The following is an 11,406-nucleotide window of genomic DNA, read 5'->3' as shown; positions in this document are numbered from 1 at the left end:
AGAGTGGTGGTATTTGGTTGTTGTGGAGGAATCATGCTGGAGCTCTAACGATCTTGGAATCGTCAGAACAGTTTATTCATGCACGTGTTGAGATTGGGAGTGAGGTAATTCACCTCATAGTTGTCTATGCTGCGCCTACAGTGAGTCATAGGAGTGGGTTATGGGGAGACTTGAAGCGGGTAATTGAGAATATTGATGAACCAGTATTGGTAGGTGGAGATTTTAATACTATACTGCGGTTGGATGAGACGTCAGGGGGCAATGGTAGACTTTCACCGGACTCTCTAGCTTTTGGAGAATGGTTAAATGAGCTAGCTTTGGTGGATATGGGTTTTAGAGGTAACACTTTCACATGGAGAAGAGGGAAAGATACCCGGAACTTTGTGGCTAAACGTTTGGACAGAGTCTTGTGTAGTGCTCAGACACGAGTAAGATGGCAGGAGGCAGTAGTTTCTCATCTTCCCTTTCTAGCATCAGACCATACACCAGTCTATGTGCAACTAGAGCCTGAACAGAGAGGTAACCCCAAGAGGAGACCTTTTCGATTTGAGACGGCATGGCTCAAACATGAAGGTTTTAAAGAGTTACTTGCGGCATCTTGGAATGGGGAGATGCGTACGCCTGAGGCGCTTGTGGCGTTGAAAGCAAAGCTAAAAAAATGGAATAAGGAGATATTTGGGGATGTAAAGCAACGGAAAGGAAAACTAATCAGTGACATCAAGGGAATTCAGGAGGAGCTGGAGAGGAACCCAACTGATGATTTGTTGTTAAGGGAAGCTGGCTTACAGAAGGAGTTTGATGTGGTTCTAGAACAAGAGGAGATGCTCTGGTACCAAAAATCACGTGAGAAGTGGATAGTGTTTGGTGATAGGAATATGAATTACTATCATACGAATACAATTGTTCGGAGGAAGAAGAACATAATTGAAATGCTGAAGGATGATGAGGGGCGCTGGGTAGATCAGTCAGAGGAGTTAGAAAAGCTGGCCATAGCTTATTATAAACGCCTGTACTCAACGGAAGATATCAATTTGGATACAAAAAAACTTTCTCAAGAAGGCTTCACTGAACTTACGAGGGGTAAGAAGGAGATACTCAATAAACCGTTCTCTGCAGTGGATGTTGAGATTTCGATGCGATCCATGGGGAAGTTTAAAGCTCCAGGACCAGATGGGTTTCAACCGGTCTTTTACCAAGATTCATGGGAAGTAGTGGGGGACTCGGTAACTCGGTGTGGGCTTGAGTTCTTTGAATCAGGTGTTCTTACTACGGGTATGAATGATGCAATGCTGGTCTTAATACCGAAGGTCCTCAAGCCAGAAAGAATCATGCAATTCCGACCAATCAGTTTATGTAATGTCTTGTTCAAGATAATAACTAAAGCGATGGTGTTGAGATTGAAGAAACTTATGCCCAAGCTTATTGGTCCAGCGCAAGCCAGCTTCATCCCATGCCGGCTTAGTACAGACAATATTGTTGTGGTCCAGGAAGCGGTTCACTCAATGAGGAAAAAGAAAGGACGCAGAGGTTGGATGCTGCTCAAGTTGGATCTCGAGAAAGCATATGACCGAATCAGGTGGGATTTCCTAGAGGATACTCTTTACGCAGCAAAACTACCCGGGATATGGATTCAATGGATCATGCAGTGCGTGACAAACCCGTGAATGAGTCTATTGTGGAATGGAGAGAGGACAGAAGCTTTTACACCTCAACGTGGACTTCGGCAGGGCGATCCTTTGTCACCATACTTATTTGTATTATGCATGGAGCGCTTGTGTCATCAAATTGATCTTTCTGTGGCCAAGAAGGAGTGGAAACCAATCAGTCTATCTAGGGGTGGACCAGCTTTATCCCATGTTTGTTTTGCGGATGATCTGATCTTGTTTGCTGAGGCCTCAATCTCGCAAATTCGGGTGATTAGGAAGGTGCTAGAGAGATTTTGTGGAGCTTCTGGGCATAAAGTAAGTCTTGAGAAATCTTTGATTTTCTTCTCTGCAAATGTTCATCGGGACTTAGCGAATTCCATAAGTACTGAGAGTGGAATCAGAGGAATAAAAGAGTTGGGAAAGTACTTGGGCATGCCGGTGTTGCAAAAAAGAATTAATAAAGAGACGTTTGGGGAAGTAGTTGAGAGAGTGTCGTCTAAACTTGCGGGATGGAAAAGGAGATTCTTGAGCTTGGCAGGGAGGATTACACTTACAAAGTCTGTTCTCGCATCGATTCCAGTACATACGATGAGTACCATCGCTCTGCCGATATCTACTTTGGATCAACTTGATAAAATTGCTCGGTCGTTTATTTGGGGGAGCAGTGAGGGAAACATGAAACAACATCTGGTCTCTTGGGGAAAAATCTGTAAACCGAAGAGTGAAGGTGGGCTGGGGATAAGGTTAGCTAAAGAAATGAATATTGCTCTACTAGCAAAGCTAGGCTGGAGGTTGCTGAACACACAGGATGGCCTATGGGTTAAGATTCTGCGAAAAAAATTTCGAGTTGGCGAGTTGGATGATTTATCTTGGTTAAGCGTTAAAGGAACTTGGTCACCAACATGGAGAAGTTCGGTATTGGGGCTGCGTGAGGTTGTTGTCCCGAGTTTGGCTTGGGTTCTTAGTGATGGTCGTCGAGTACGTTTTTGGAAGGATAATTGGTTGTTTAATGAGCCACTATCTGAGTTGAGTACAGTGGATATTCCAGAAGAGATGGTGGAGGTACGAGCTCGGGATCTTTGGCAAACTGGCGCTGGTTGGCAAATGCATATAATAGAACTGTATATGTCAATGCCAAATCGTCTAAGGTTGGCTTCAGTGGTGATTGATGATGTTACGGGTGCAAGTGATAGAATGTCGTGGGGAGGGAGCAAGGATGGTTTATTTTATGTGAACTCAGCTTATGCTTTCTTAACCAGGGATGCGGAGCCGAGACCTAATATGGAAGCCTTATATCAGCGGGTTTGGCGTGTCACTACTCCAGAACGTGTACGAGTCTTCCTATGGCTGGTAACTCATCAGGTGATCATGACAAACATGGAACGGAAACGCAGACATTTGAGTGAGAATAGTATATGTCCATTGTGTAAGGGGGGGGGGGGGGAGAAGAAACCATTCTTCATGTTCTTCGAGACTGTCCGGCAGCTGCGGGTTATGGGCGCGATTTGTTCCCCTAAGCAGACAACAACGGTTCTTTGACCAACCTCTCCTACAATGGCTTTATGACAACCTTGCAAGGAATAGACCAGGATTGGGGGAGCTATGGCCAACGCTGTTTTCTCTGACTGTTTGGTGGTGCTGGGAATGGAGATGTGGGTATGTTTTTGGAGAGGAAGGAAAATATCGAGACAGGGTGCAGTTCCTTCAGGATAAGGTTCGGGAGGTGATAGAAGCAAATGTAAAACTAAAGGAACATGGGCAGAGCCGGGAACGTGTGGAGAAGCAGATCTCATGGAATCGACCAACAAATGGCTGGTTCAAACTGAACACGGATGGAGCATCTAGAGGTAACCCGGGACTTGCTACGGCGGGTGGGGCTATTCGCGATGAGTATGGAGAATGGAATGGGGGTTTTGCAATAAACATAGGCATCTGTTCAGCCCTTTTGGCGGAGTTGTGGGGAGTATACTATGGCTTGTGTATAGCATGGGACCGTGGGATTCGTCGGTTGGAGTTGGAGGTTGATTCGGAGAGTGTGGCTGGTTTTCTTCAGACATGGATCCATGATTCTCATCCCCTGTCGTTCCTAGTACGTCTGTGCTATGGCTTCATATCAAGAGACTGGTTAGTCAAAATTTCTCATGTGTATAGGGAGGCTAATTATCTGGCGGATGGATTAGCTAACTATGCGTTTTCTCTATCGTTTGGGTTACATTTCTTTGAAGATGTCCCAGATTTTGTTGCTTATGTTTTTTTGGAGGACTTTCAGGGGGTATCTAGATCTCGGCAAATTTGCATGTAATGAGTTTTATGATTTGAATAAAGAGTAGGAGACTCATGTCTCCTGCACCCTACCAAAAAAAAAAAATATTCGTCTAATCTATTAAAACAAAAATACAAAATTAAATTTATCATATCTTTTCTCCAATATTTACATTCTCATGCTACTGAAGTATTAAATAACTCTAACTTAGCTAATCATTATTTTTTTCTATTTTATTAAATTATTTACTAAATCAAGTTTAGCTAATTTTTTGTGTTCAAGATATTTCCTAATATTATTTAGATAAATTTTAGAAAAATTCAAGTTTACAAATGATTTTTAATAATTATATGTAATATTTTTCAAGTATCATATAATCCCCACACATCTAGCTTGTAAGGCCTAAAATATATGTATTTTGAATATTCCAAAAATATTTGTTTAACTATTACGGTTACCATTAATTATTTTCAACAATAAAATCTATCTATGCTAAGATTAAATATTTTTGAATTACTTGTAAAATAATATGAATTGTTTATAACCAAGTATTCATTTTAATCTATCAAAATGTCGCTTACTATATATATACATATACAATATTTTTAAAATATATTTTTAACCTTTTCAGTTACTATTAATTACTTTTAACAATAAAATATATTTATATTCAGATTTAATATCATTAAATTACTTGTAGAATAATATTTAATGTTTCTAACAATATTCCTTTTCTGATGTATCTAAATCTCGCCATATGACCTATTTTTAATCAAAATATTTAAAATATTATTACATTTAGAAAACAATTCCGTGTTGAGAGAAAAAATACTCAAACATATTAATTGGTCAATATTGTCGAAGGTTTAGTATTCACAAGTCAATAATTTTTTACAGTATGTAAAATATTTAATTATTATGTTTTCTAATTTTAAAATAAGAAAAATATTTAAAATATTAACTAATAAACATTGAAATAATATTTATGTATATAAAAGTAGAAATAAGTATCCGCACGGGCACGCGGATCGAGCACTAGTTTTTCTTTAAAAGAGAGATCGACAGATTTACATAATTCCGGTTATCCGGAGGAAACATAAAGAACAAACGTTTAAAGTTACATGAATCTATTCAAAGCAAAACAGGCAATTCTCATCAGAAGTTTCTCTGAATGTAGATTCCCTTGACCAATCAACGTCGCCATCCCATAAATCCCATAAAGTCATACCTGTTCAAAGGCGCCTCTTAAAAAAACTGTATAATTTTTCTCGTATCCCTGCACCAGTCATCTTCTGTTAAGCGTCACATCTTTTCAGAATGGTATATATTGAAGAAACTGAATAGGTTGTCAATTTTTTCTGAGGGTGTTTCTCATTCTCTCTCTGTGGATTTTAAATCCCTGTTTCATTGCCATCCTTTGCCGAAGATCTTATTTCCTATAACCCTACTCCTTTTCAGGTAATTTCACTCTCACATTTTGTCTCTGTTGAGTTTACTGTCCCTATTGTGTATCTGCAATACTGCCCTTGATGAGTTTATGTCTCCCTTCTTTTCGAGTAAATTGAGTTTCGTTTTATGGTTTGGATAGGAGATAATTGGTTGTGTAGATTGTAGATGTATGCGTAGGAGGGAACCAGTTCATTCCTTAGTTAACATATCGTTTTTTAACTCTTCGCATGTTGTAGAAACCTGTTTCATTGCTTTCCTCTGCCATAAACTCTATGTAAATTGGTACTGAAACAACTAAATTGTTTGCTTTCTATGATCTGAGAGATAAATTTTCTTTTACTCTATCACTACAAGAAAACATCACCAATGCCGACAATCATAACCCAAAGTAGCGAGGAGAGCAAAATTTTCTCAGCATCTTCTCTGAAATTTCCGACGAAATCTACTTGATATTTCCTCGGAAACTGTCGTCGGTAATGGCAATAATTTCCGAGAAACATAAGTCGTCGGCAATTCTCATCAGAAGTTTCTCTGAAAGTAGTGATGAATCGTTCTTCTCGGAAAGTGGTCACAAATCTCGGGAACTTGTCAAAAACACACACAATCTTATCTTCTATTCTCCTCTCTTATCTTCTCTTTACATTCCTTTTCTTCTCCTCTTTTGTTTTCAGCTCTGTTTCTGTAAGATCTATTTGTTAAACTATATTTCTTCAAGAACTACCGTAAACTATTTGCTCCACCACGGCTGTACCGTCAACGCACCGCCACTGCAACTCCGTTAATGTTTGAACGGGATTCAGTCGACTAGAGTGAAAGAAGTCAGAAATGGGATGACTAAAGACGTTTTATTAGATTCCAACTGAAGGGTTACAAGAGTGACAGGAAAGTGAGAGAGCAACAAGATCAAAGAGATCGCCTAAAACCCTAGATCTAGCCGCTTAGTATGTAAAATCACCAAAAGTCCTCTTTTTTGTTGCTTCCTCTCCCCCTTTTATAGGTCTTCTGTCCTTGATGCCCTAATTTCGTACCTCTTTGGGCTTTGATGCGAGAGGCCGAGTATGCGGGCCTGGACAAAGTTCCCTCCAAGCTGGGTACTTTCGGTCGGCTTACTCGACCGGCTAAAAGTACTCTAAGGTCGAGCTGACGTGTTTAGCCGCCGAGCCGACCAAACTAATCCAACTTGCTGGATTAGGGCCTGTTATTCGATGGGCCTTGTGGAGGGATGTAATCCATCTCCTACAATAAGTCCCCCCCAGTTCACTTGTGAGCGACGCGACGGTCTCAGTGAATTTGTGGGTCAGGTTTATTCGGATAGTAGGCTCTAATGCAAGGGATAACCCTTCCCGTTTAGTCGTCGGTATGTGCTTTTAGTCGCGTGATGTTCTGTAGGTGTCTCTGGTCGCTCAGAGTAGCGCTTGTCTTGACTCGCTTACTTGCCTATCTGCTTTTATGATGGGATACAGTTTACTCGGGTGATAGATCATTTCGGATAAAACGACGGGGATCGGTTTTGCTGGTTAACCCGGGGCCGGTTTAAATCGAGACCAGGAATTGATTCTGGTCTGATAACCTGATTGAAAACCGGTTCAAGCGAGAAACCGAACCGTCGCGAGTAAGTTTCTGGGCATTTAGGCGGCCTATTGAGGCCCATTTAGGCCTTTGTAGACCTAATGATTGTGCTCGGAAAACGTGCATTCGTTTTTGCTATAAATAGGTTTCTCTCCTTTGTTTTCGTCATTCTTTTCTGCAGATTCAGGTATCCTGTTTTCTCCCCCTTCTCTCTACTTTTACTTTCTCTCTCTAGATAGGTTTTTCTTCGTATAGACTCGTTGGTATCGTTAGGCGGTTGTAGTCGTCCCCTGAATTAAGGAACATGCCTCCGAGAAGTCGATTGTCGCGAGAAGAGAAAGGGAAGGACATCGCAGATTCTCCGAGTCCGACCAGAGATGCGTCAGCGACCGGTAGTCCACTGGACGATTTCGACTTGATTCATCGTGATGCTCTTCGGGACACGGAAAACATGACTCTATCTCAGCGTCTTTTGGTCGCTGATGCTCATAGGATGATTCGTGATGAAGGCGCGGATCGTGTTGAAGTCGGGAGCAGTGATGTGAGCGGAAGTGAGAATAGAGGGGGAGACCAAAGCGATACTGCGACTGGTTCCGAACGTGGCGACGCTGATGAGTCTGGTCGGTCCCCGACGCCTTCGAGTCGGGTTCGTACGAGAGTTTATTTCGACCAGATAGACTGTCGTCCAACTATTTACCATCCTGGTGGGATCTTCGAAGAGCTGGCTCCGCTGCCGCCCGGACTGCTACGGGACCCGCGGGCTCAGTCGTGGGGGAACGTGTTTGGATCTTGTGCTTCTCACCATACCGTGAGGGATCTGTTAAGGGCAAACGGCGGTGCTGGCGTTACTTACATCATCCCGTCTGCTGAGCAGCGTTCCTGGTCGCCTCCGGTTGGTTACCAGTGCGTGTATGAGTCCTATTTCGGGGATCATACGAAGCTATGGTTCCCGATCCCTCGGTTGGTGACGTCTTATGCATTCCGCCGAGAAATTGCCATCTCACAACTTTTGAACGGGTCACTGCGAATAGCCGTCATGTTAATGGTAATGGCAGTTTAGATGGACATCTCGATGAGCGTGAGGGTCTACGAGGACCTGACTTTCACGAAGGCGGAGCCAAACGGGATCTTCTCGGTGAAAATGCGTTCGAATTACAACGTCTTGACCGGTCATCCTATTAAGACGCATGATTGGCAACGCACGTACTTTTTCGTGAAATCTGATGAACATGCTTTCGAAGAGCCGCCGGGGGACGACTACCGCGTTTTGTGGAATCGGCTACTCGGTTGAGACTCGTCTGTTGGAGTTTCGTTTTAGTCGTTAGTCCTAACTCTTCTTATCCTTGTATTTGCAGTTCGTCATCCGAATACGATCGCCTACCCCGAGAAGTTTTTTGAGAGTGCTCAAGCGATCGCGGCGCACAGTCATCTTCGTTGGCCGGATCTCAGTCGGGAGTGGATACGTCGTCAGCAAGCTAGGATCGCTAGAGGTAAGCCTGCTGGTTGCTTTTAGGGCCCACTCGAGTTTCCTTTTGCGATTTTCATGTTGGTTCTCTGCTTCTGTAGTTGATTGGGAGTCGAGGCTTCCTTGCGTTCTCGGTCTCCGTAAGTCGCGCCTTCCTTTGTTTACTCGCAAACAACAGAGACTTCTCGACAAAGCTAGAGAAATGGATGGAGTTCCGGATCTAAGCGCCCTGTTAAAAGGGAAGTTGCAACTGCTCTCGAAGAAATCGACTACAGTCGATCCTCAGGGACCGTCTAACTCCTGAGTCGACGTCACTTCTGAAGGTGGTGGAACCTCCTGAGAAGGGGCCTCCAAAGAAGGAGCCTCCAGAAAGGAGGGCCCTATTGCAATCGATCAAGGGGGCGGAGCACAGACTTCTTCTTCAGGTCCCAAGAAGAAGAAAAAGAGCAAAAAGACTAAGGTGGGAGCGACCGACGAGGCTCCTCCCGAAGAGTCTGCTTCCCTCGATGCGACTTCCGAGGGTTCGAAGGCCAAAAAGAAGAAGGATGGGAGGAAAAGGTCTCGTGGCGGGGAAGCTTCCTCTGCCAATAGAGGTGAGGGCCTAGCAGAAGGGCAAGAGCCTGTTTTAGAAGGGGCGGCACCAGATGGTCACCCGAAGAAGAGAACTAAGAGGTCTGCTGAGGCAGAGCCCCGTCCTTCTACCTCCGACGCGAATGCTGCTGATGCGACCTTAGTCGACGCTGTTGGGGAGGCCAGCGACACTCCTGAAAACCTGTCGGAGGAAAGGAGGAAAACCAGCTCGCGAGAAGGAGGTTCTGGTGGTGAGCCCGAGAGGTCTGCTCCAGACTCTTCTGCGAGAAAAAGATCTGGATCTGAAGGTTCCGTAGCGAAGAGAAGGAGGATCGAATTCCCTGATCGCGTCGAGTTTTCCTTCGACGAGACAACTCCCCTAATCCTTAATCCCCTTAGGTGCGCGGAGCTGACGCGTCAAATTCGTGGTGGGACGAAGGAGATGCCGCAATTGGAAGACCTTTACTTAAAGAATGAATACATTGACACTGCTTCCTCGAGAGCGCGGGTATCTGCGCTACCTTTCACCTTTTATCTCCTTCTTTGATTTATTGGGTTCATCCATCTCACGTGGTCCGTGTTTGTCGTTCTGCAGAGTGACGGGAGCATGAACTTCCTTGTTGAGAAGTACGACAGTGCTCTGAATTAGACGATGATCCAGTTGGGATCTTCAGAGAAGCTTGCTCAGGCAAGGTTGAAGGCCATCGAGAGAGTAAGGGCGGAGCATAAGAAGGCTAACGAGAATTCTGCGAAGGAGAAAGAAATTCTTTGAGTGAAGTTCGAAGAGCTGGAGGGTAAGCTCAAATCCGCCAGTGCGGCGAAGAAAGGGCTTGCCCGAGAGAACACTCGTTTGGAGCAAGAGGCTGCGACCCTTGAGAAGGAGAAGACTGAGCTACTCGAAGAAAGGGACGCTGCAGTTGAGAAATTGATCGGAGAGAGCAACGCGTGAGAGACTCCCGGGGGTTGGAGGTTACTCGTGAGAGGGAAAGGGTCGAAGCTGCTATGGTCGAGAAGGCAAATCGCTGCTTTGGTCGCGTGCGCGACCATTTTACTCGCTTGGACGCCTTTGGGAATGGGAAGAACCTGTACGGTCAAGCTTCGGGGATGAAGAATTGCCTCGAGATGATAACGGCAAGTGTGACGGAGATCCCACAAGAAATGATCGACGTCTTTGCCGAGCAGGAGAAACTCTATGAGGCGGAGGCTACGAAATTTTGTGTAGGTTCGCTGTCTGATAGCGACCTCACTCTTTCTCCGCTGGTTCTTCCTTCTCGTTTCGTCGAGGACAGGTTTAGAGCGTCGTTTGATCCTTATGGATCGAACGTAAATTTGATCAGACCAGGGACGGCTTCTCAGCTCATTACCTCGCTCAAAATTACCGAGGAGCCATCAGAGGAGCCATTGGTTGATGTCACGTCGGTCCATGCTGAGCACGTCGAGGTCCCGGAGGGAGGTGGTCTTGATGAACGTCTAGAGAAAGAGAACCTGGAGGAAGTCCCCGGAAAGAACAACCTTGAGACTGGCGACACTCCGGTTCGAGAGGAAGAGAACGAGAAAGTGGGCATCGAGGATCCTGTCCTCGTCTCGGATTCTTCCTCTGAAGGACGAGAAGACGAAGAGGAGGAAGACGATAGAGTCGAGGAGATGTCGCCGTCGCAGCCTGTCGCGGAAGAGACGACCAACGAAGTCGGGAATAGAGATGTTCCCCCGCCTCCTGCTGTGGCCTCTCATGTCCCTGTTCCTACTCGGGTGGAAGACCCGACTGCTGCCGCTTCTGAAGACCCAGTTGGTCCTCCTGCTCTTGGGACGCCAGAGGAGGACTGTCAAGATTCTGCGCCTTGACGCTTTGCCTATGTTGTGTTTTCTTTGTACTTTTTGTGTTTGTGGTCTTGATAGACCATGTTGTTGTATGACTAGACATACTTTCATTTTGTCGGTAAGTCGCTGTTTTCAAGCAGACTTTAGATTTGTGGGTTGTTGTGTTCCTTATCTATACTTGCAACTTGTCTAAGTAAATTTCAGTTATCTTTAGAGTCTCGCGATATATTCGCCTAGAAACAATAGATTCCTGACCTTTGGCTTTTGCAAATAGATAACGAGACAACCCGCTAAGGGACTTTGTTCAGCTCTTGCCGTGTTTCGATTGAGATAACGTCTAGGTGCGTTTTTTCTACTTTGAAAACAAGAAACTGAATCTAAGAGTGGAAGGTTCTTTCGTTCGTTTTCTCAAAGACAATCGAGTAAATGGGTAGCTAATCCGTTACGAGTCGAGAAAAGGTTAAAGATTCACTCCGTTTGGTCTGTCAGTGCTCTTTGGGCATAGGTGACTCATGACCGTTGGGTCCTTAGACTAAGTGTCTGATCAGGACATAGCTAGGAGATGGAACGTGAGTGTCCGCGTACCTCCTGCTGGAGATACGGGAGCCGTTGGGTTCGACAATCGG

The sequence above is a fragment of the Brassica napus genome, chromosome C4 (assembly GCF_020379485.1).
Source record: "Brassica napus cultivar Da-Ae chromosome C4, Da-Ae, whole genome shotgun sequence".
Lineage (NCBI taxonomy): Eukaryota > Viridiplantae > Streptophyta > Magnoliopsida > Brassicales > Brassicaceae > Brassica > Brassica napus.
The sequence above is the reverse complement of the archived record's forward strand: the minus strand, read 5'-3'. Positions refer to the sequence as shown.